At 46.7% G+C, this 25,996-nt stretch overlaps 1 pseudogene; it reads right to left on the reverse strand.

Moving 5' to 3' along the window:
* Positions 1-3,800: 3,800 nt before the first annotated feature.
* Positions 3,801-25,996, reverse strand: part of LOC100774413 — a 49,103-nt pseudogene continuing 26,907 nt past the window's right edge.

Raw genomic sequence — 25,996 nt, forward strand, 5'->3', positions numbered from 1 at the left:
CCTGGGGGATGCAGGGATATGAGATTAGGGTTAGACCCACGCTGGCTGGCAGCCTTAAGACATAAATTACCCTCAGGCAGCTGGTAAATTCAGGAGGATATGGCCCCTGTCACTGGTTAGCCAAAAATGAAAGTGTGTAATTAGCTCAAGTCTTCAACTAAAGGGAGTGCATCTCTGAGGCTCCAGAGCTGTGGGGTCTGAGGAGGTGAGAAGTCTCCCCTAGAGGCACCTGCACAGACCATCAAAAACAACCCTGTGTGTTTGAGAACTTAGTCCAGATTTGAAAATCTTGAATCACCACAGTGACCAAGCAGAGAGAGATGGTGTTGAGCCTACTGGAGAGTGGAAGACCTAATGCATCCGGGGTGTGGTTCTTGAAAATGGTGTCAGACATAATGACATAATGTAGGTAACCATTGTTGTATTTCCAGTGTGGGTGTTCAGTTGGGTCCCGTAAAGAAGTACAGAGGCAACTCAGGGATGAATTTAGCCCTTTTTCAGCTGCAGTGTGGATTTCTGTCCCTGAGCAAAGGGCCCATCTATTGTTAACAATCCACACCTTTAGCCAATTAGTCAATTCCTATACCAAAGTCTTTGACCTAAGCCCTCCAAAGGGACAATTCGAATGCAAATTCTCAGATAAGGATACCACAGATTTCTGGGTTTTCCTTAAACTAATTTGTGTGTAGGCTTTGCACCTTTGGGAAACTCTCGTACATGATTCATGTTGTCCAACAGGAGATGCTGAAAACAAAAGATAGATCAGGGCTATGTTCTAACACTCATGGACCAGCTGTCACTGAATAGGAGGCTCCCTTACAAACCATTATTATCTCTATACTAACTTGTGTTTTTTGTTTTTGTTTTTGTTTTTACCATTCTTCAGTAATCATCCAAGGACCAAGTAAGTTTTTTTCCATTTTTAATATCTGATGTCATCAGACCCCCACACTAGACAGGGCCACCCACTCCCCCTCACTAATAGTTGTGTGAGCACACGCAGGTTTCTCCAGACAGTTTAAGTACTTACATAAGTAATTACAAGAATCAGCTTTAAGGTTCTAAAAAGTGTGGAAGACGGAGGTGACGAAGTTTAAATGAGGCGCCAAGGTCAGACTTCAGTTGACTGTCACAGCAACATAAAAGTGTTTTCTAAATAAAGGAAAGATGAAGAGAAGAGAAGGGAGGTTTTTTGTGAGGAAATCAGGGATAAATTTAAAAAATATATAATCCCAATTAGACAGTTTGGTTTATCCCCCAGATCTATAAGCTTGAGGTAATTTTCCACTCTGAATCTTTCTCATCTGGATTCATATTAAATCCATTTTCCTAGTAGTAAAATCATTCCATGTTGTCCAAATGTATATCAGGTTATTTGAACAAGTAGTTTATAATCCCTACCCTTTCCCCAACCCCTGCCAGTGTACCACAGCCTCGGTGCCCTGTAACCAGATAAGTTTATCACAGATACCAAATCGTATCCGACCAATCTGTAATTCTTCTTAAAACAGTGAAAAGGTCTCAATGGCCCTCACACCTCAGGCCACAGCCCACTGGAGTTAGCCCTAGCCCCTCACACTGCTGCCCTCCATCCAGCCTCAAAGGAATTCCCAAATGAGCCAAGCTAAGCCAGTCCATCTGCAGGGCTTCTTTGTTTGGTCAAGATATCAATTTTAACTATTAAACTCAAATACTTCTTAGATGGGGGTGGACTTTTCACATAGACAACACGTCTATGGTGTGCATGCATGTTGTTGTGGGCATGTGTGTCTGTGTGTTTGCATGTCAGGGGCATGTGTGCATGTCTGTGTGCATGCATGTGCATACCTGTGTTTGATTTATGCATGTATGTTTACGTGTGTGCATGCATGTGTATGTAGGCATGTGTGTGTGTGTGTTTGCATGGGGGGGGTCATGTGTGCCTGTGCATGCCTGTGTGTGCCTTGCATGTTTGTGTACATGTGTTTGCATGCATGTGTATGTGGGCCTGTGTGTGTGTGTGTGTGTGTGTGTGTGTGTGTGTTTGCATGGAGGGTGCATGTGTGCCTGTGCATGCCTGTGTGTAGCCTTTCAAGTATGTGTACATGTGTGTACATGTGTGTGCATATCCATGTGTGTGCCTCTGTGAGAGTCCCCTGAAGACACCTAAGGGCGCTGACCATCAAGCAGCACAGTAGTGAGCAGCCTGTTTACTTAGATGAACACTTAGCACACACCACAGAGCAGTTTCTCTTCCCATTTGGAAAAATCTCCCCAGAAACCTCCCTGGATCCCAAGTACACTTTCTTATGGTTTGGCAGGGTCCCCAAGCCTTGTGACTCTCGGCTTCCACTCTGAGGGTCCACAGACTCAGTCCTTTCTGTCCCTTCGTCTCTCTGCAGTCACTGGGTATTTCTCCCATGATGTTCCCAGCAGAATTTCCTCCTTTCCCATTTGTTTTTACTCTGGATTTTTTTTTAATTGGGATCTCAAAGTAGTACAAAGACAGGGGGGGGGGACACAATTTCCACTCTAAACACAAGGAAGTCAACTCAACAGATTGATTCCCCCAGAGCCAGAGCACTGGACAGTGACAAAGCTGACCCTTGGCCATGCAACCTCAAGACTCCACACCACACATGTGGAGGGAACTGATCACCTGCCCTCTAAGATCAAAATTGCAGGACCACAGTTCTGTCAACTCTGTAATGTTTTTCCAAACTTTTAGAGAATTTCACCCAGCATGCCTTGATCACATGCACCACCACCTGCTTCTTCCCAGACCCACCCCTCCCTGACCACGCCCCCTCTCTTGAAGAGACTGTCTCTCAGCAGCTGTCTTAGTCATCCTTCCCTGACAGCCTTTCTTTCCCCTTGTCAGAAAGGTTCCCTAGGTATAGGGGCTGTGCTGTGAATGTATTGAATACAGTTGATCTCTACACTCTGAGCACTTTCGGTTTGCAGTAACGACCTGATCTCCATTACAGGTGAAACCAGCAGCAAAGAGTCCTACACAGGACTCCTGAGTAAGTGTCTCTGCTCTATACCCCCCTCCCATCCTTTCTGTGCAATGCCTGCTCCAGGGGAGCTAGCAAAGGGTGGTAAGGAGACGCGGAGCTCACACAGGAGCAGGGAGAGCTGCTGTTTGGCCTCCTGTCTGTCTCTCCCTTCAAGGCCCAGAAGTGATGGTCCCACTGCTTCATACAGCACAGTGAGAACTCTGCTCACAATGCCCAAGCTCACTCATTTAAAAGTGCAGGGAAAATTCCAGGGCCAGAGGAAGCACTTATCAGAAACAGATTTGTAGAAAGATTTGGTGAAAGGCCCCAGGAGGAACCCAGACAAGGGCAAGTGACACTAGATGGTGGCCCCTGTCCCCAGAACAACAAAAGGAAAAGTAGACTGACTTCCTGGTGTCCTGTATGAATCTGACTTTGATGAATGCTGAACCCTAACTCTCCACAAAAGAAATGTCCCTAAGCTATGCTCCTTCCTAACTTATGGTGTTGCATCTTTATTTTAGCTACCAACTCAGGACGCATCAGTAAGTACCTTTCTGCACTTTTTTCTTCATTCCCTTTGCCTCGCTTCGTAGAATGGCTACATCACATTCCTGGAACCTCTACTTCCTCCTGCAAACACTGCCCCTTCCTTCCCTCCCTCCTCTGCCCTTGATACACTGGGTACCCCTGTGAGACAGAACTACAAAACCCCTAATCCTGCAGATCCATGTGCAAAGGGACAGTGTTGGGAACAGACACAGACCAGTGAACAGTAGGAATGTTCCTCTAATTGAAGTTCCAGTGGCACTCATGGCTGACTCACATGGCCTCCTCCTCGGTAACACGGGAGAAGGCTTCTGTGGCACACAGTGAGTCCCACCTGCAGACAAAGGGTCACCATCATTGATGGTTTGTAGAATGAGTGAAGTGTGCCTATGAGCTCAGGTCTAGAAGAGGAGCCTAGAGACTATGGTGGGTGACATTCTGCCAACACACCTGCCAGGAGCCTGCTGGATGCAGGGCGGGAGATGTGAGTGATTTAGGAAGGAAATAAAAACTGAATGTGGTTGGCCCCAAATTGGATCCACTTTCCATCCCTGTGGAGTCTCTGCACGGCTGTAGCTGTGAAGCAAATGCTGACAGGAAAAGTGAAGCTCCCGGGGCTTCCTGTGTTAACACATCTGCCCTTGACTTCTGAGGCTGCTCAGACCTAGAACAGGTGAATCCTGAAGGAAAGAGGAAAAAGAATTGTCAGAGTCTGGGCTCGTGAGTCAGATCCTGCACAAGGAGGCTATTTTGCAGAGCAAAAGGAACTTAGGTTCCTAATCCCTTTACCACCATCCCTGCCTAGAATGTCTTCAATCTGTCTCAAGGCTCTGTGACAAGCCTGGTCACTCTGGTGACCAAGGACCTAACTAGTCACAAAGATAGGAATCCTGTGGTCTCCTTCAGAAGATGAGGCCTTAGGATCTGGCTAACCAGTCCAAGCTGGCCAGCTAAAATAAGGCAGTGGCTATGTCGATGCAGACCAGTCACAGGAGGGTCCTGACCACAGCTAGTGCTGCCCCTTGCGGTGAAATTTCTCTGTTATTATCTATTCCCGACTTTTCCCCGAAAGAATTTTGATTTAAACTGCTTTCCTCTGCTAAAGATCTAACTGACTCTGTTTTGTTTTTCCAATATTTTAGCCAGAACTATTGGACCTATCAGTGAGTTCTTTTTTATCTCTTTGTCCTTCCATGGGGTTTGGGATTCTTCCCCTTTCTGGAAGAATTTCCCATGCATGTGTCATGATTGCATTCAAAGTCCATGACACCTCCTGATGTCCAAGACCTAAGACAAAAATGCCCTAAAATGTCAGAGTTTAAGAAAAGGGAAAGTTAATTACTTCTTACATTTTTATTTTGTTGGATTACTTTAATTACTTATTTCTTAGTTAAGATGGGTGCTAATGTTCCCTTGTTCCTATTTCAGTGCAATTCTCTGCGCCCATCCGTGAGTATCTGTCCTTTGCTCTAACACTTTCCATGGCCAACCTACAGGGTTGAGGGTGGACCTGCAACGTTTGTGATGCTGTGCTTCCCGGGCCTCTCATTACAGTTTCCAAAGAGGCCATGCTTGCAGTGCAATGACCTCAAATCCCATGTGCTAACGTAATAAAATACAAAATAAGTACCACTAGGGGCAGTGTAAACACTCTTGAGAAAAGGAAGGTATGTGACTCAGACCTTAAGTCTCTAAGGAAATGGAAGAAGAGAAACATAAGTGTTACAAAATAACTTGGAGTGAGTGTTTCTCAATTGCCTGAGGCTGACCCACAACAAAACAGAAAGACACCTCTACTCTCTCTTTTTGGGAGGTGGGGTAGTGGGTCAGACAGGGTTTCTCTGTGGCTTTGAATGCTGTCCTGGAACTCCCTCTGTAGACCAGACTGGCCTCAAACTCACAGAGATCCACCTGTCTCTGCCTCCCGAGTGCTGGAATTAAAGGTGTGAGCCACCAATGCCCGGCCGAAGCCTCCACTCTTACAGGTCCTGTGCATTGCACAACAGGAAGGCTTCCTGTGCCTTACCATGCAAGCCACCCTGGGTCTTCCCAGAGTTTCCATCCATGATAGTTCTGCTAGAATGAAAGCTGAGAGGCAAGTGTACAGGTATTTCCTTCATGCCAAGTATCATAACTCGTTCTCTCTCTCTCATCCTCTCCAGCTGGAGCTACAGGGCCTATCAGTAAGTTCCTTTTCTGATTCTCTACTGTGGCTCTCACTCTTTTTTCTGCAGTAGCTACAGGATGTCTTCCTGTTTTCCATGGGGGAGTTTCAGAGATCTGAAAGTGTCATTTTCTTTGCCTGTTTTGGTTTCCCCGACCTGACATCTCAATGAGTTATCTGTGAATTGTGAACACACATGTCACAGTTAAAGTGGAGTGTGGACCCTTGGGGAAAGTGTGTGACAACATCACACAAGGGGCTTTTAACAACAGCGTGAGGGAGGACATTGGGAGTGGAAGAAAACGGTCCCAGCAATCAGGGTTTTTCTAGTCCTCTACAAGGGTTTAAATGAAATCTCTGCCACCCGTTTCTCAGGGGGGCCATAGGGCAAAGGGCTTTTCTCTGTCTGCTCACAGCAGGAGAGTCAGCCTGCTGCAGCCCACCTCAGGTTTGCAGTCCAGGCCCTAACAGAGCAGGCATGTGGATAAGAGGGGTGGTGTTCAGAACCCAGAATCACCTACTAACTCCCCCTTCTTGTCCAATTCTTTTCTGTTTTTTCCAGAACTGTCTCAAAAAACCCTTGGTAAGTCACCTCAGTGTCCATTGTACACTTGGACCCTTGGAATTCCTGAGCTAATAGTTTGCTTCCTGTTGATTATCTATAACCATAGATTCAAACACAGAGTACTACAACTGCTTGACAATCCTTGCCAGAATGCCTAGAGATGGCATTAAACCAGGTTCAACGGTAGAAAGATATGAACTTCAGAAGTGGAACCCAAAAGCCTGGGGTGTCCCCTCCTGACCTACTTGTTACAATCTGGCCCTGCCCTGGGGTATTAGCTGGTGAGAAATACAATGTGTATTAGAGCAGAGTCCCTCCTATAGGCAGGTGGTCTCTTCTGGTACTGTCAGGAAGACCACAGTTCCTTTTTGCTCTAATGCCCCCTACAGCCACAAGAACCCATAGTGAGTGCTGCGCAAACCTTTCCGTCATAGCAGACTTGGTAAAAATCCTATGATCTCAGCATTGCTCCTGCTTCTCCCTAGTAAATATTTAGGTACTCCAGCAAAAATGCTCATACTAACATGCCAATTCTAATTTCTTTCCAGTGCAAACTCCTGGCTATATTGGTAAGTCACCTGTAGATACACTGGCTTGTCATGACTGACTTCCTATGACAAAGGACTTTGGCTCCAACTCTTCACAAATCCTGTTCCTCAGCCTTGCCTTCCCGTGTCATGCCTTCCCTGTTCCTTCTTAAAGACTGGTGATGTGTAGAAAATGGGACCCCACTGCCCTAAAATCAGTATTAGGCAGCATGCTATTATTTATGATTGTAAGGGAATGTCAGTAAACATTGGGATGACTTCCAAAGCAATCACAATCGTTAAAGAGAGTAGGTGGGAGGGTTAAAAAATAAGCACAAATTGAAAGGTAAATGGCTACAAAATGAGGCATGTGTCCCTGGAGGGACAGGGGTGGAAGAAGGAAGTCACTGAGGAGCTCATGGGCAGCGCCTGTCACAAAAAGCAAGCATGAGGAGGCAGTCCTTCCTCCTCACTAAATCTAGAGGGAGGCCAGCCGGCTGCTGATGCCAGGCTCTACACTGCCAGGGTAGGCTGATCTGAGGCTGCAGGCAGCAAGGGTGTCATGGGAACCACTGATGCTGAATGCTGGGATCCACCCTGCCTGGGAAGGCTGCTCTCATCAAGATTGCCTGCTTTATATCTCACTTTTTTTTATTTCTAGGGCAATATTCGGCATTCAGTAAGTCTCTTACATATTTTTGTTCTCTCCGGAATTTGATGCCATTGTATAATGTTCAGAAGGCCTATTCCTCACTGTGATGGTTTTCATTGCCATAGAATAAGGGTTTTAAACACCTTTTCATGCTTCCTACTTTGCACCTGTCAAGAATTCCCTAGAGCTACATATTAAGAGAGGGGCTGCAGAGACAGCTCAGCAGTTAAGAGCAATTGCAGAGGACCCAGGGTTCGTTCCCAGCATTTCCTGTGTGTTTTGGATAAAAAAGAAAGTTTAGAGCAAGCAAGTTAAAAAAAATACAAAAATGAATGTCTTTAGAAGCCTAACAAAAGGGGGTGGGCAAGGAAAGGTTTTCAGATGGCTCAGGTGGCTTCAGATCACAAATTAATGAATCACAGTGTTATCTCAAGAGCTGTTTCAAGAACTTTCCATGCTGGATGGAAAGAGGATGAATGAAGCCTCACTGATGACTGTCCTGTGTTTGCTCTTCCCCCAGATGACCCATCAGACACCTGCTGCAGTAAGTCACACGCTGTTCCTAAGTGAAGACTGTCAGAGAGGCTGGGGTCTGTCGCTCAGCTTCCTTCTGCCTGTGAATGTAACAACCTGTCCTCCTGTCTTCTTCTTCTCCTCCTCTGGCTCCTTTACTTTGCCCACACTCTCGTTGGTGTCTGTCCCCAGGAAAGAATGAGCATGGTGCCACATTGTAACCCTTGTACTGGAGAGTTGGAGGGATGAGAATTGGGGTTCAAGGCCACCCTTAACAAGCCCAATGCCAGTCTGGGATGCATGAAATCTAATCAAAGAAAAGAAAAAATTAGAGGAAAATTCCCACAGTTTATAGCAACTTTTCCAGAAGAGTGAGTGGGAGAGAGACTGTGTGGGTGAGTCTAGGCTTGCAGAGAACAGGAGAAGAAAGAGGAAGGCGGCCTGGGTTAGAAAAGGTTCCAACCTGAAGGTGTGAGCAGGTGACAACCATTGTAAAGGGAATGATCTCCCCACCCTGGCAGACAAGAGGTGCTAGTCTGTCCCCAGCAGCACTGGGACCCTCCACTGGGGACCCTGCCACCAGACATCCCACACTAATCTCTGCCTTTCTCTTTCCAGGGGTGGGATCCAATGGTAAGTCTGGCGGCCTCCTTTCATGAAGAACCCCATGTCTCCAGGGATGTTGAAACCCTTTGAGCCAAAATTTCTCCATCCATGTTAGGACCTAGTAGCTTAATGTTCCAACCCCATCACCCCCTTATGACTCCACTAGGACACCAACATGCTTCCTTGACATACTTGAGAATTAAGGGTCAAAGGGAAAAGTGTTCCTGTTTTACTAAAGACTCTGAACTGGGAAGGAAGAAATGAACAAATGAAAAATATTACGTATTCCTATCTTCCAGCTGGGCCATCTCTACAAGAGAGATCTGTGTTGTTTGGCTCTGCTGTGCCTTCTCAGAGTCCTACAGTACCTATCAGACCTGACATTCTAACAAAGGGACTGAAAATTTCTATTTTGTTATGGTGGAACCTCCTGCTTTTCCACTGTCTGGAAATCCACCAAGTGGCCGCCAGTTCTTTGAAAGTTTTACATGCCTTTTTGTAGTCCCCAGCAAGGAAGAAAACCAAAATAAAGCTGGGGGCTAAGATCTGTGAGCCCAACTACTTAGCAGGCAGGGCTAGGGTAGTGCCACTTTGTAGACTTTCTGGGCTACAAGCTAAGAGAAAGGCATGCCTGGGCAAATGAACATGACCTTGTCTCAAAAAAGCAAAAATGTAAATGGAAGGAGCCAGGAGTGTGGAGAAAAGGGATGCAGCTTATCAGTAAAGTGCTCTCCTTGCATTTGTGAGGCTGGGCAGTCCCTACTGTGGGGAGGGGTGGGAGAGAAAGAAAGAACCAGAAAGAAGCAAACAGTAGTGAGGCTGGTATGGCCATGGCGTCTGTAACCCCAGTGTTTGGGCAGTGTAAACAGGAGTCTCAGTTGTAGCCAGGACTCATAGAGTGACCCTGTCTCCAAGCCACTCTTACTGAAGAATGAAAGCAAAGCAATCAACTTTTCCATTTGCTTTTCAGTTGGAATGGAATGCCAGGCGATATGTAAGTTTGCATCTATTCCCTCCCCGTCAGGACCCCCATGCTGGGATCCAACAGTCTTTATCTGGACACCTTAGAATTCACTATCAAAATCCACCCCTATCAAATCTGCCTGGGTTATTAACAATATACTATAGAGTCTGAACTTGACTGATGTACACACATATGAGGAGGAAAACATGCAGGGTCCTACGATTTTACATAAGAATCCACATAAGACTGCTTAGAGAAAGACAGACAGACAGAAGGAGAGAGGAACAGGGCACAAACAGAACCTCTGTGACGAGGGCTTCCTGGCCTCCTGGCTCTGTGTCCACATTTGATACCACACATCTGACGATTTCCCTGACCCTGTAGGAACCCTGAGCTTAGAAGCTGCTGTTCCCTCCGTACCAGCTTCTATGTTTCTCATACTGGTTTTTACTTTTTAAGTTCTTTATGAGAAAAATCAAAGAACTGACTTGTATAAAATAAATAAAAAAGGGGAAAGTTTCTCAAATATGATGGTTCAGGGCAAAGCATTTGTCCTACAAGCCTGACACCTTATCTCCACATGTGTGTACACACGCCCTACACTCCCAGGTACACAACACATATGTACAAATGCACACACACACACACCAAATGAATAAATTTTATAATACAAAAATGAAACAAAGTGAAAAATTAATAAGGAAAAGTATAAAAAAATGTAATTTTCTGTTTTGTTTTGTTTTTATATTTCTTACCAGGTCCACCACCTCCAACTGCCATCTGTAAGTCTAGTTCAGGAGACCCACAATCTGCTCTCCTTGATAGTCCTAAGGTCTCTGAGTTTAGGGAACTTTAACTACCTACCTTCCTGCATCAAAATCCACAAAGTCCCCTGGGCCCCTTCTGAAAGTGCAGGTCTGTTAACTTACAATAGAGCCAGGAAGGACAGAAGGGTGTTTACCTCCCATTGAGATGGAGCCCTAAACAGAAGACAAAACAGTGCCACAAGGAAATGCTAAGCCCCTTCTCTGTCTTCCAGGTTGTCCACAACCAGTGATTGAACCTGTCTGTGAGTTCCTCCTGGTTTTCTACTGTTTTCCTGTTAGTATTGTTGTGTGTGCCCTGCCCATTTCTAACCTATATGCAGACACCTCAGATGTGTGACCCTCCCCCTTCCCATTGCCTTTGTCACCCAGCCCCACCGGGCACCAGATGGTTTGTCCCATCAAGATAGAGTCCTAAACAGAAGACAAAACAGAGCCACAAGGAAATGCTAAGCCCCTTCTCTGTCTTCCAGGTTGTCGGAAGCCAATAATTAAACCTATCTGTGAGTTCCTCCTGGTTTTCTACTGTTTTCCTGTTAGTATTGTTGTGTGTGCCCTGCCCATTACTAACATGTGTGCAGACACCTCAGATGTGTGACCCTCCCCCTTCCCATTGCCTTTGTCACCCAGCCCCACCGGGCACCAGATGGTTTGTCCCATCAAGATAGAGCCCTAAACAAAAGACAAAACAGTGCCACAAGGAAATGCTAAGCCCCTTCTCTGTCTTCCAGGTTGTCAGAAGCGAGTGACTGAACCTATCTGTGAGTTCCTCCTGGTTTTCTACTGTTTTCCTGTTAGTATTGTTGTGTGTGCCCTGCCCATTACTAACCTGTGTGCAGACACCTCAGATGTGTGACACTCCCCTCTTCCCGTTGCCTTTGTCACCCAGCCCCACCGGGCACCAGATGGTTTGTCCCATCAAGATAGAGCCCTAACCAGAAGACAAAACAGTGCCACAAGGAAATGCTAAACCCCTTCTCTGTCTTCCAGGTTGTGCGAAGCCAGTGATTGAACCTATCTGTGAGTTCCTCCTGGTTTTCTACTGTTTTCCTGTTGGTATTGTTGTGTGTGCCCTGCCCATTCTACCCTGTGTGCAGACACCTCCGATGTGTGACCCTCCCTCTTCCCATTGCCTTTGTCACCCAGCCCCACCGGGCACCAGATGGTTTGTCCCATCAAGATAGAGCCCTAAACAGAAGACAAAACAGTGCCACAAGGAAATGCTAAGCCCCTTCTCTGTCTTCCAGGTTGTCCGAAGCCAGTGATTGAACCTATCTGTGAGTTCCTCCTGGTTTTCTACTGTTTTCCTGTTAGTATTGTTGTGTGTGCCCTGCACATTTCTAACCTGTGTGCAGACACCTCAGATGTGTGACCCTCACCCTTCCCATTGCCCTTGTCACCCAGCCCCAATGGGCACCAGATGGTTTGTCCCATCAAGATGGAGCACTAACCAGAAGACAAAACAGTGCCACAAGGAAATGCTAAGCCCCTTCTCTGTCTTCCAGGTTGTCCGAAGCCAGTGATTGAACCTATCTGTGAGTTCCTCCTGGTTTTCTACTGTTTTCCTGTTAGTATTGTTATGTGTGCCCTGCCCATTTCTACCCTGTGTGCAGACACCTCAGATGTGTGACCCTCCCCTCTTCCTGTTGCCTTTGTCAAACAGCCCCACCGGGCACCAGATGGTTTGTCCCAACTAGATAGAGCCCTAAACAGAAGACAAAACAGTGTGCCACAGGAATTGCTAAGCCACTTCTCTGTCTTCCAGGTTGTCCACAACCAGTGATTGAACCTGTCTGTGAGTTCCTCCTGGTTTTCTACTGTTTTCCTGTTAGTATTGTTGTGTGTGCCCTGCCCATTTCTACCCTGTGTGCAGACACCTCAGGTGTGTGACCCTCCCCCTTCCCATTGCCTTTGTCACCCAGCCCCACCGGACACCAGATGGTTTGTCCCATCAAGATAGAGCCCTAAACAGAAGACAAAACAGTGCCACAAGGAAATACTAAGCCCCTTCTCTGTCTTCCAGGTTGTCCGAAGCGAGTGATTGAACCTATCTGTGAGTTCCTCCTGGTTTTCTACTGTTTTCCTGTTAGTATTGTTGTGTGTGCCCTGCCCATTTCTCCCCTGTGTGCAGACACCTCAGATATGTGACCCAACCCTCTTCCTGTTGCCTTTGTCACCCAGCCCCACCGGGCACCAGATGGTTTGTCCCATCAAGATAGAGCCCTAAACAGAAGACAAAACAGTGCCACAAGGAATTGCTAAGCCCCTTCTCTGTCTTCCAGGTTGCCCGAAGCCAGTGATTGAACCTATCTGTGAGTTCCTCCTGGTTTTCTACTGTTTTCCTGTTAGTATTGTTGTGTGTGCCCTGCCCATTTCTACCCTGTGTGCAGACACCTCAGATGTGTGACCCACCCCCTTCCCATTGCCTTTGTCACCCAGCCCCACCGGGCACCAGATGGTTTGTCCCATCAAGATGGAGCCCAAAACAGAAGACAAAACAGTGCCACAAGGAAATGCTAAACCCCTTCTCTGTCTTCCAGGTTGTCCGCAGCCAGTGATTGAACCTATCTGTGAGTTCCTCCTGGTTTTCTACTGTTTTCTGTTAGTATTGTTGTGTGTGCCCTGCCCAATTCTACCCTGAGTGCAGACACCTCCGATGTGTGACCCTCCTCTCTTTCCGTTGACTTTGTCACCCAGCCCCACCTGGCACCAGATGGTATGTCCACTTCCCTGCCTGGAGGAACAAATGCATTTTTAGTTGCACAGTCTTTAATTCCTATATTAGAACCATTAATTAATACCTGTGAAGTGGGTAGGAACCTGAGGCCAAATATTTACCCAAGCACACAGGCGTAGGTTCCAATTGAAGTCTAGAGCTGTACCCTCCTAAGCTGCCCGAGTCATAAACACCCCCTCACAGAAACCACTCATAACTCTTCTTACTTTACAGGCTCCTCTTTGAAGCCCTCAAGTGAGTAGTAGTATTTATTGTGCTTGACTTTGGTTCACTTCTCTCTCCTGTCTCGTTACTTCCCACCCAGCTTCCTGCACCAAAGGTAACTACAGAATAGGATACAAAGAAGTGGTGAGCTAGCTTTTGTCAACAAAAATCTAAAAGCTTTACAAAGTAGCAGACATAGACAGAGTTTTCTAGCAAGAGAATAAGGGCACATGCAGGAATACAAAGTCTAGCGGGCTCAGGCAAGTCTCTTATACAAAGCTGCCCATGATGTCCAATGATGAAGGCGCCTTTAGGTGGTCTGCCTCTGACCTCTACATCACTACTTAATCTGGCATCTAAATTTGAGCTGTAACTCATCTATGGAGTTATTGTGAATGCATCCTTGCTACCTAGCTGAGTAATCCCCTAGCAGATACCAGGAAAACTCTTAGAGAACTCTATGTTGGTGCTAGTTTACAAAAATCTATTTCTCTTTTTCTCTCTCTCTTAGAAATTGTTCAGGAATGCTATCCTCAGGAATGTGAACGGAGGAAGAAGGATCGAGCTAAACAGTGCCGGGTCCGATTCTGAGTGGGGGTGTTTGGATAGGGGAATCTAATTACCCAAGGCACTAATGATGAGGCAGGAAACACCATATCATCTCAGGAGGACTCTCAGCTGATACTGAGAAGCCACAGTTTATTGAGGAGTCCATTTAAATAGTCTTCCAAGGGCAGGGGCAGCATCAGGAAGCATCTATTATGATGTATATAGCTGATATCAAGTGATTCTATTAATTCAAGTGTCACCTAAACAGTTCCTAGGCAGGTAGACAGAGTTCTCAGCCCAGGTGCAGGCCTACTCAATGCTTAGGCCCATAGAGATGCAAACTAGGAGGCATTCTCAACTGAGGCTATGCCATTCAATTGCAGATTAGCTAGCACCGCCAATACAATTGTAGGCTGGAGCACCTGCTTACTGGAACCAGAGGTTTGGACCCTAAGACTCTTTCTAATAGAATCCTTCTTGGCTGCTCTCTTAAATTAATAAAAAGAAACTTGTGCTTCGGCAACTTGACAGACGACTGTGCCTATCTTATGTGGCACCTTTCAACTTACCAGGGGGACCATTCATGGAACCATGCATTCTGTCATGCCTGTTCTGTCTTAGAATTCCTTGAAGGCAAGGAAAACCATACCTGTCTCTGGCTGGAAAAGTTTCTGTAAAACAAGGTTAATGGGGAATGGGCCTTGGTCCAGCTCCAAATGTTCCTGAATCAGAAAAAATCCAGGAGGTAACTCCTGAGCTCTCACAGCTGCAAACGTTCTCCTGTGGGATGGAGAAGTATAAAGGTTAAAATGGCCTTTTAAAATCTTCGTGGGAATGCCTCCAGTGCCTCTGGTCTTAAGTTTGCTTTCTTAAACATACTTCTATACTAAGACTTGCAAATTACACGTTGCATTCCTGTTAGAATGAACTCTGACTCCTAGTTTCTAATAACATTTGCATAACACATATAGCAATGTTACAGACATTAACAATTTCACCATGAATGTTTATTAGGGTAAATTGCAATACAATCAAAGGACTATGTTTTCACAATCTTTGGGGTGTGAACAATTTCACAATTGTAAACTCTTTTTCTTTATTCCTTGCCTGGATCCCAATACTCTTTATTTCTTGCTTTAAGTTCAAAGTTCTGAAATCTGTAAAGTTCTGTAATCAGGTTTGTAATTGTTAGACCCCTGGAAAACTCAAGTATCCGGAGTCCCAGGCCACGACTGCGGTCACCCCAATCACCAGGCGGATTTGAGAGTTTGCTGCAAACTGCACGAGACTTTATTTTAATTTAACTAGCTAACCCTATGTTACCTCGGGTCTTTCACCCACCCGCCATGGTGGATGGCTCCCAAAAGAAAGCTCCTAGGGACTCCTGAGAGCTCTTATAGGACAGCGTAAGGGGAGTGTCTAGGGGTACGCACAGGCTCACGATTGGTATGCCTCCAGGCTCAGAGGGCTTGCCCTGTGTTGATTGGCCAACTGGTTGTTATGACCCATAGGCCCTCCCAGGGTGGTCGCTATGCTTTGTGCGTCATTGCTGTGTGCTTGTCCGTAAAGCACACCCAGGGTCATAAAGCATAGCGCCATCAGCTAACTTCTGATGGGTTCCTTGTCACGAGACAGGCATCTGACTTTCTAGTGACTAACTAACTTCTGATTGGTTCCTTGTCACAAGGCAGGCACCTGACCTCTAAGTGACCAAGCCAAGTTTATGTCAAGCACGTGTTCGGCTGTTATGGCTGCCGAAAGGGGAGCTGGTCCCTTCAGTAATATCATACATAGTCTTTGAATGTTAGCTGAAAAATATTTTGTCCATGACTAGTTTAAGCATTGTGAAGGGGTTTCTGCCACTCACTCCAGTTTATACCAGTATCCAACTGTTCTAAATGGGTCAACTTTCATAATGGGAAAACTTGCAAAAAGGTTTGTGTGTCTAGATGTGGCAAGAAGTCAAGCTGTTTGTTGTCGAGTTCTTAGCTGCGGGATGAGCACTCACAGATTCAGAGAGGTGGATTTAGTCTGTCTGTAGGGAGGCTGGAGCTCTGGAAAGCATCGTGAAACTGGAACTGGGTGCCTGTCTCCATTCCTCCTCTTGCCGTAGGTGGGATGTCCTCACATTTCAGGAACACAGGTCCAGTGTTTCACTCCAGCTGGTTCAGATGGTCCCCTGTGAACCCAGGTCTGGTATTTCTCTGTTCCACGCATCTCACCAACCATTCCGGTAGCCAGCACGCCTCGTTCTCCTCCTTCCAGAAAACATAGACATGCCCTCTACGCTAAATAATTACAGGGTCTGGTCCCCTCCACTGTCTGGTGCATTGATCTCTCCATTTGACCTGGGCAAAATTCGCTCGAGTTCTGTCATGCCAGAGTCTGTCTGTAGCAGATTGCTCATTGGCATCCACATTTAAAAAGTTTAAGATAAATAATGCATGGTTTAAGGCATCATGTGGAGACTGGGGGGCACAACTCCCCCCCACTTTATATCTTTTGCAGCTGTGTTTTTAGAGCACTATGGGCCCCTTCTACTAGTCCTTGGGGATTATAAGGAACACCTGTTTTGTGACCAATTTTCCAACTAGTTTTGTTAATTTATCTGCAGATCTGTTCCCTTCGGCTAGTGGCCCGAGAAGGTTTGCTTGGGCTCTTACATGGCAACTTTCTCAGGTGAATTGCATTTTGAATTTGCTCAAATAATATTCTGACCTGACTATTACTGGATCTTATGCAGGGAACTGTCTCCATTACCTGAAGAGCCTTAAAGACACAGTGAGTCTCAGTGTACAAATTAAATTAATTGTTTACTAGGAGTTGAAAGACCATTGCAACAGCTCACAATTCGACTACTTGAGCTGAAGCTGGAGCTGTCTGCTCCACATATTGCTTTCCATCAATAACATAGGCAGTTCTCCCATTAAATGAGCCATCAGTAAACACTAACACAGCATTTTTTACAGGACTGCTTTTTACAATTTTTGGGAATATAAAAGGATGCATTAGGGTAAATGGCAACAGTCCATGAGCTAGAAACTGATTACCAATTCTCCCTGAAAACTGAGCAAAGGCAATCGCCCAAGAATCACTGTTCTGAAAAAAAACCAATTAACCTGTTGCTTGGTATAAGGGACATGTATTATATTTGGTCCTTTCCCGAAATACTTCCTAGATTCTACATGGCATTTTTGTACCATGCAGGCTACTGCTTCAAAATAAGGGTCTAATACTTTGGCTGGTATGTGTAGCCTGAATAATGGTCCTACCTGCCACAGACCAGAAGTCCCACTATACCTTGTGGGGAGCACATAAGCTTCCCATGGCTTTGCAGAGTCAATATAACATATCTATTGATGCTGAATTGCATCCTCCAATTGCAGAAGGACTCATCTACTTTCTTCTGTTAGCTGTCTAGGTGAATTGGAATCACTATCTCTCTTTAAAATATCACTCCAAGGGCTCAAATCACCAGAAGGCTCTCTTAGAAAAGATATAACCATTGAATATTCCCTATCAGTCTTTGAAAGTCATTCAAGGACCGAAAGCTCTCTTTCCTAATTTCTAATTGTTGAGGTCTGATCTCTTTAGGTTATAACATATGACCCAAATACTGAAAAAGTGGCTGTCTCTGTGCCTTTTCAGGAGCAATCACTAAGCCTGCTCTCTTGAGACTCTGCTGTAGCTGTCCATATGTCTCAAGCAGAACGTCTTCACATTTATGGGCAGGCAAAATATGATCTATATAATGAACAATATAGACCTGGGGAAATTTGTCCCTAACCACTTGTATGGCCTGAGACACAAACTTCTGGCATAAATTTGCACTATTTATTGGCCATGCACTGGGGCAAAACCTTCCAGTGGTACCTCCTCATGGGCTCCTTAAAATTAACTGAAGGAATGCTAAATGCAATCCTATGACAGTCCTGAGGAGCCAGGGGAATAGTATAAAAACAATCTTTAAGTCCACAACCATCTTATAAGTACCCTTTGGTACAGCTGCAGGAATGGGTAATCCTGGCTGTAGTGCTCCCATCGACTGCATGGTTTCATTAACTTTTCTCAAATCTTGTATCAGCCTCCATTTCCCTGATTTCTTTGTAACCACAAAAATAGGAGAATTCCATGGGGAATTAGAAGCCTCAACATGACCACTGTCCAGCTGTTCCTGCACCAACTGCTGAGCAGCCTGTATTTTCTCTTCTGTTAGAGGCCACTGATCTCCCCATACTGACTCATCACTTTTCCATATGATGGGATCTGCAAGGAGTGCAGGCTTCCCACTGACCTCTGATAAAAATGCCCTAACCTTGCTGAGATAACTGATTAACAACAATTGCACTTGGGCTATACAAGGACACTCCCATCCGGGCCATTACATCTCCGCCCACAAGGTCACATGCAAATGAGGAACAATGAAAAGTCCTTTATGACCTTCATCATCTCTCCAATAAAGTTCATCGCTACTCTGTTCAGGATTCCGCGTCTGACCAATTCCTTGTAAATGCCTAATAGTTGTTGTTTTAGGCCACATGGAAGGCCACTGACTGGCTGTTATAACTGCCCTGTCAGCACCAGTGACCAAGAGGCCGGAAAAGGCCCTGCCATTTATATATAAAGTAATCTCTCGATGCTGAGCACAGAGAACTTCAGGGCCAAGTAATCTCATAAAAAACTACAGTAAGTTCTTTACTTTTCTGCTGGGATATTTGGGGTTTTTGTGGCTTAGCTGGTTCTGCTTCTAAATGCTGAAAAATGAGAGGCTATTTCCCATGTCCATTGGCTTTCGTGATTCATTAGGACCTGGGTCGGACTGCACAGCAGCCATCACGGTCCCAGATAGACTTCCCACCCTTTCTGTTAGTAGCTCACATCTTCAGGTGCCAGTTGCTACCTGAGACTGTACTGTACAGACATCAAATGTTGACGATGAATGCAGAATTCAAGGGCCATCTCACCAGTCTATTGCAATGTCCCCACCTGTCCCTCACCCTGAACTTAAAATACAGAGTTCTTACCAAGACTAAAAACTCAAGATGCTCAGCAGGCATCATAAATGAGTGTGCTGAGGAGAAGCCCGGAGCTGTGGAGAATGGGGTCAGAAGGCTACGGGGTCTAAAGAGGCTGTTACTCTCACCCTATTGATTCATGAGAACAAAATGCAGATGCAGAGTTGACCCACAACTGGGGTGAAATGTCCCAAATTTAACTATCATAAAAATCTGGATCCATCAGGTAGACAGCAAAAACTAGGGTTCCAACTGTAAGAACAATACACCTGGATGACCCTGACCCCGCCCCCTAACAACGGGGCACTCACTCACCCGCCATGCATTGCAACCTGTGAGGTACAAAACCCCAGTGCGCATACGCAACATCCCCTTTAAAAGGTCCTGCCGCCCATCCCTCTCTCTCTTCATTTGGCTCCTCTTGGGTTGGCTGACTACCCATCCCTTTCTCCCCCCCCCCTTTCTGGTAAATAAACTCCATGTGGGTTGTTCATCCGTTGTTCCTTTCTTTATATCAGCAGCTGCAGCTTAAACAAAAGAATAACATTTTGGCGCCCGGACGTGGAATCTGCCCTTATACCTTCTCCCGAGACCCGGTGGCGGGCGCGTGTTAGGTCAAGGGTACCCTTAACACACGGATAGACAATCCACGTTCCATCTCACTGGTTTGCTGGGACTCTGCATACAATTCGGTAAGGCTACCTCTTTCAGTCAGCATAAACGTCTCCCTGAACCCGAGGGACTGACTGACGATCTTCGGGCACCCCCCTGGTGTTCTTGGAGGTGGGGGAGCACCCGACCACGACCTTCACGGTTACGGTCGACCCCCTTTGGCGACAATCACTCTTGGCTTATTTCCTACGGGTGGTCCCATCAGTAGCTACTTGCTCCCTTGGTTGTTGGTCGCTGTGGGACTGTTGGGTTCTTCTGTTTTCTTTTTGTTCTTCGGGACAGCTGAGTCCCTATTCAGACCCAGGGTCTATCGGGCTAAGGCCCCTTGGTACTCCTCCCCCCCCCCCCCGGGGCTGACGAGCATTTGGAGAGGGGCTTTACCGGTTTTTAACTTGTTCACCCATGGGAAATAGGCCAACTAAGGAAATAGGCCCATTCCCACCGCTGGGATGTCTTTTAGAGAACTTAAAACCCTTGCACCTCATGCCGTTCGTTAAGGCATCCAGACTCACATATCTCAGTACTAAAAAATGGCCTAGGTATTCCTTAGAGAACCAGTCTCACTGACCCCCAAATGGGACATTAGACCCTGAGGTTTTGTGGGATTTATCTAACTTCTGTCAGCAAACCGGAAAATGGAAGGAGTTACCTTATGTACGGGCTTTTTTCTATCTATCTGCTAAACACTCTCTCTCTCCCTCCTCATCCCCAATTCTTCTAGCTATGGAATCTAAGCCTGAATTAAATCTTATAGACTTGAATCCAGCTGATGAACCTCCACCGGTTCACCTTCACCCTTCAGCTGCGCCTTCTAAAGCTTCTACTAAGATCCTTGAACCTTCTCTCTCTTCTGTCTCAACCGTCCCTGCTCCAGCTTCCTCTGACTCAGCCCCTTCCAAACACCCACCCCTGGCTCCCACCTTCACCCCCCCTACTACTCGTTCTCAAACGGGATCTCCATCTACCAAAGCCAATCCGGCCACAGTCCTCCCCTTGCGTGAGGTAGCCGGTGTGGACGGCGTGGTTAGAATTCACGTTCCCTTCCCACTATCAGAGCTCTCTCAGATTCAGCACAGATTAGGATCCTATACCTTTAACCCCACTGCCTTCATAAAGGAATTTCAGTGCATTGCACAGTTTTATAGTCTTACTTTCCATGATGCCTTCATGATTTTAAGTAACAACCTACTACATGAGGAGCGCGAGCGAGTTTGGAATTATGCGAGGTCATGTGCAGATGAGATACATCAAACTCAGCCAACTCACCCCTACTGGGAATGACGCTGTCCTGGAGAAAGAACCACACTGGGATTATAACACCCCGGGTGGTATTTTGGCTAGAGATCAGTTTGTAACTTGCCTCATGTCTGGTCTCCGTAAGGCTGCCCTAAAGCCTATAAATTATGATAAGCTCCTAAATATAGTTCAGGACAAATCAGAGAATCCCTCCCAATTCCTACAGCGTCTTAAACAGGCCTTTTTACAGTATACTAACTTAGACCCTGAGACACTAGAGGGAAGACAACTTCTCATGACATACTTTTTCCACTCAGAGCTGCCCCGACATTAGGGCTAAACTTAAAAATTTGGAGAAAGGACCCCTGACTCCACAGGATGAGGCCCTATGAGTGGCATTTAAGGTGTACCATGGGAGAGATGGCCAGACCCTTAAGCACAGATACCAGATGCTAATTGAAGCCGTCCAACCGGCCTCAGCATCTGCCCGGGATCCCTTGCCCTCCGGGGCCAGAGTACCGCAGCGTCCATGCTTCAAGTGTGGTCAGAAAGGGCACTGGGCCCAGGGTTGCCCGAACCCCCGAGCACCACCTGTCCTAGATGCCAGGAAGTAGGCCATTGGTCAGTGGACTGTCCTCGTGTCCCATGTGACAAGAAGACATCAAACACAGACGGCCTTCCAGTTGATCTCTTAGCCCTGGCTATGGATGAGGACTATGAATGATGGGTCCCAGGCTCTCTTCACCCGACCACCATCATCTCTGAAAGGGAGCCCCGGGTGGACATTAAAGTATCAGGGCGGTCTATCTCTTTCCTTTTGGACACCGGTGCCACATACTCAGTCCTAAAGGAGTTTTGGGGACCCACCTCTCCTTCTCATCTTCCTATTGTCAGGGTAGGAGGACAGCCTTACTTACCTCAGCAGACTCTACCGCTTAGCTGTATTTTTAGGGGGATTCCCCTTACTCATTCATTTTTGGTTATACTGACTTGTCCGGTGCCTTTACTAGGGAGGGACCTTCTAGCTAAGGTAGGAGCTTCTATTTCTTTTGCTCCCCACACTAGCCTGACTCCAGACTCGCCAGCAGCTCCCCTCCTCCTCCTCCTAGCTACTCACCCTGCAGGTTCCAGTACGTCATTTCCTTTACCAGCCTCTCAGGTAGACCCCAAGGTCTGGGACACCCAGAACCCTTCTGTGGCTAGACACCATCCTCCCATTGCCATTCAATTACAGGACCCCTGGAGGTACGTTGCTCAAGTTCAGTACCCACTCCCACTCCAGAGCCTTAAGGGACTTAAACCTATTATCTCTGACCTCCTAAGGAAAAAGCTACTTCGTCCTACCTCCTCCCCCTTTAACACCCCTATACTGGCAGTAAGAAAACCTAATGGGACTTATTGTCTGGTTCAGGACCTCTGGATCATTAACTCTGTGGTGGTGCCCCTCCATCCTGTGGTTCCTAACCCTTATACACTCCTCTCTACTATCCCCCCGGGGACATCTCACTTCTCAGTTTTAGACCTTAAGGATGCCTTTTTCTCTATACCCCTCCACACCCAGTCTCAAAATATCTTTGCTTTCACCTGGACTGATCCAGATACTCATGTCCTCATGTCTCCACTCAGCTCACCTGGACTGTCCTACCTCAGGGCTTCTTTTGTAGCCCCTCCTTGGAAGTTAGCCGGACTGACACTTCCACCCTCCTAAATTTCCTGTCTAGCAGGGGTTACAGAGTCTCACCTTCTAAGGTTCAATTGTCTACTCCTCAGGTCACCTATTTGGGACTAACCATTACCCCAACCCACAAAGCTATTACTGTAGACAGGAAAAACTTAATCGGGTCTCTTGCAGTTCCTTCTACTAAAGAGGAGATTTTATCATTTCTGGGAATAGCTGGCTTCTTACGCACCTGGATCCCCTCTTATTCCCTCCTTGCCCGCCCCCTGTATGAGGCGGCTCTCGGACCTCCACTTGAACCCCTCCTTAACCCTGTTACTAAGCCCTTTCAGAGACTTAAACAGGCTCTCCTGAAAGCCCCTGCTCTTCATCTACCAGATTTAACTCGTCCTTTCTCCCTCTATGTAACAGAAAAAGAAGGATTTGCCCTTGGAGTTCTAGGTCACCAGCTAGGACCTTCCTTTGCACCTGTAGCTTATCTGTCAAAGAAGCTAGACCTAACTTATTCAAGGATGGGCATCCTGCATACGTGCTTTAGCAGCTGGTGAGCTTCTTATCTGTGAGTCAAAGAAACTAACCTTTGGGTCACCCATCACTGTCTTCTCTCATCACAACCTGTCCCATCTCCTAACCTACAGAGGCTTACAAACTCTACCTCCTTCCCGAGTTCTTTCCCTCCAGGCGGCATTGGTAGAAGATGCCACGCTTACTTTCCAATCTTGCCCACCCCTTAATATCTCAAATCTTCTACCTCAACCTAATGCTAACTATTCTCCAGCTCATTCCTGCATTGAAACCTTGGAGGAACTATTGCCCCATCCTTCACACATTCAGGAGGGCACACTACCTCAGGCCACCTATACCTGGTACACAGATGGCAGCTCCTTTTTACATGAGGGGACCCATAAAGCGGGCTATGGCATAGTGTCAGAAACCAGGGTGGTGGAAGCACGGGCACTTCCTGCCCACACTACTAACCAACAGGCTGAATTAATAGCCCTCACCTGTGCCTTCCAATTGGCACAGGGACATTCTCTAAATGTCTACACAGACTCTAAATATGCTTTTCATATCCTCCTGTCCCACGCAGCTATTTGGAAGGAACGTGGGCTACTTACTACAAGAGGAGGATCCATAACTAACTCAGGTTATATTATGGCCATGCTAAAGGCCTCTCACCTCCCCAAAGCTATAGGAATTATTCACTGTCGGTCACACCAGACTGACAGCTCCGTTATCTCTAGGGGCAACAACCGGGCTGATAAAGCAGCTAGGGCTGCAGCCCTCCGAGGCCCAGATCTACCTCACCCACCACAGGGAGTTCATACACTGCAACCCACATCCTCACAGCCACCTCCTGACATGAGACAAATTCTGTCCTACTTACACCAGCTTTTCCACCCTAACAGAAAGGCTCTTTCTCTGTTTGTCAAGGCTCACCTCAAACCTACTTCTGAGGACTTAAATTTCTTAAAAACTATCACTGCCTCCTGTAAAACCTGTCAGATGTCAAACCCTAACTCCAGGTATCGTAGCTCCCCTTTTCCCACACACCAGGCTAGGGGCTCTCTCCCAGGGACCCACTGGCAACTTGACTTCACCCACATGCCCACAGTCAGGCGAGTTAAATACCTCCTGGTACTAGTGGATACTTTATCATGGTGGGTAGAAGCATTTCCTACTACTAACAAGAAAGCTCAGACCGTCTCTGACATCCTTCTCAGGGAAATTATCCCCCGGTTTGGGATTCCAGCCTCTCTTCAGTCAGACAATGGTCCTGAGTTTACCTCTCAGATCTCTCAAACCCTGTCTAAAGCTCTCAATATTCCTTGGCATTTTCATATTCCATACCACCCCCAGTCCTCAGGGAAGGTGGAGAGAACTAACCGTTCTTTAAAGACTGTTCTGGTTAAAATGTCACAGGAACTTCACCTTGACTGGGTAAAGCTTCTGCCTCTGGCCCTTTTCAGGCTTAGGGCTCTCCCTAAACAACCGCTTTTCATTTCACCCTTTGAACTCAAGTATGGGCGGCCGGCTCTAACACCTGGCCTCTCACCTAAACTCTCACCGCTCCCTGACCGCTTGCTCACACCTTTACTTCATCATCTCCGTTCCCTCCTTTGGGAATTTGCTGACCACTCTCTACCTCGACCATGTGCCACCCCCTGTACCTCTCCAGTTAACATAGGGGATCAAGTACTTCTTTCTCCTCCAGACCAGAGCCCCTCCCCCTGTCTCCTAAATGGAAGGGCCCTTTCAAAGTAATTCTTGTCACTCCAACAGCAGCTAAGCTTGAGGGTCTTCCCCACTGGATTCACTTATCCCACCTCAAGCCCTTTACTCTCCACCTGAGACTCACCCTTCATACACAGTTTCTGCAACAGGACCCTGTTCCCTTAAGCTTTGGGGGACATCAAATCATCTACTTTGCCTCCCATTTCAGAAGAATAAGGCTCTACTTCTACAAGGCTGATTTAAACTTTCCTGCTTCTAATTACACCCTGCTCATCAATTTCCTAAGTATCCCACAATAACTTACTTAGCTGTTGTTACAGGAATGCCAGCCTAAAAGCCATGGATCTAAAGATACAAGGACCACCAAGTGTTTGTGCCTTCTGGTTAAAGGTAACCAGAAAGATTCCATACCACCTAGATATGATCTAATGTGTCTAATCTTTATGTTTTCACAAACTTTAAGGACTCTCATAAGTTCCAGGGAGCCGAATCAGATCAAAACAGGTCAGATTCACTCCAGGTAATATCCAACCTTTCCCCAGTCCCAATTTCCCTTCCCTCATCTTGGGACACCTCGGGAACCCCTCCCTCTTCTTACAATCTTCCCCGCAAGTGACAGGACCTAAGAAAATTTTTTTTCTAAACTTAACCTTGTCCTCTGCTCTACGAACATCTTGCCAGGTCTAAAAGGCACCAGAGAGTACCATATGGCCCAGAAAGATGAAACAACAATCAACCCCAGGACGTGGCAGCACCCCAACCCCCCAAAGACGGTCAACGCCCCAGGCCAGCAGGAAGCAGCCTTGAGACATCTTCGCCCCTACTTCCCTAACCTGCCACGCCCAATTCTCCAACTTTTATAATAAACAACAGCCAGGATTGTAAGAACAATACACCTGGATGACCCTGACCCCGCCCCCTAACAACGGGGCACTCACTCACCCGCCATGCATTGCAACCTGTGAGGTACAAAACCCCAGTGCGCATACACAACATCCCCTTTAAAAGGCCCTGCCGCCCATCCCTCTCTCTTCTTTTGGCTCCTCTTGGGTTGGCTGACTACCGATCCCCTTCTCCCCCCCTTTCTGGTAAATAAACTCCACGTGGGTTGTTCATCCGTTGTTCCTTTCTTTATATCAGCAGCTGCAGCTTAAACAAAAGAATAACACCAACCAAGCTCACGTCAGTAGTTTCTACTAGTAGAATTTTAGTGATTTCAGTGTTAGGACAAAGGGGCTGGTTTGATGGATTGGGGTTGATGCTATTGACATAGGACGCCTTAGTGCCTCTCTGAAGTCCCCATCCACCTATGCCTCCCATCTCCTCAG

The sequence above is a fragment of the Cricetulus griseus genome (assembly GCF_003668045.3).
Source record: "Cricetulus griseus strain 17A/GY chromosome 1 unlocalized genomic scaffold, alternate assembly CriGri-PICRH-1.0 chr1_0, whole genome shotgun sequence".
Classification (NCBI taxonomy): Eukaryota; Metazoa; Chordata; class Mammalia; order Rodentia; family Cricetidae; genus Cricetulus; species Cricetulus griseus.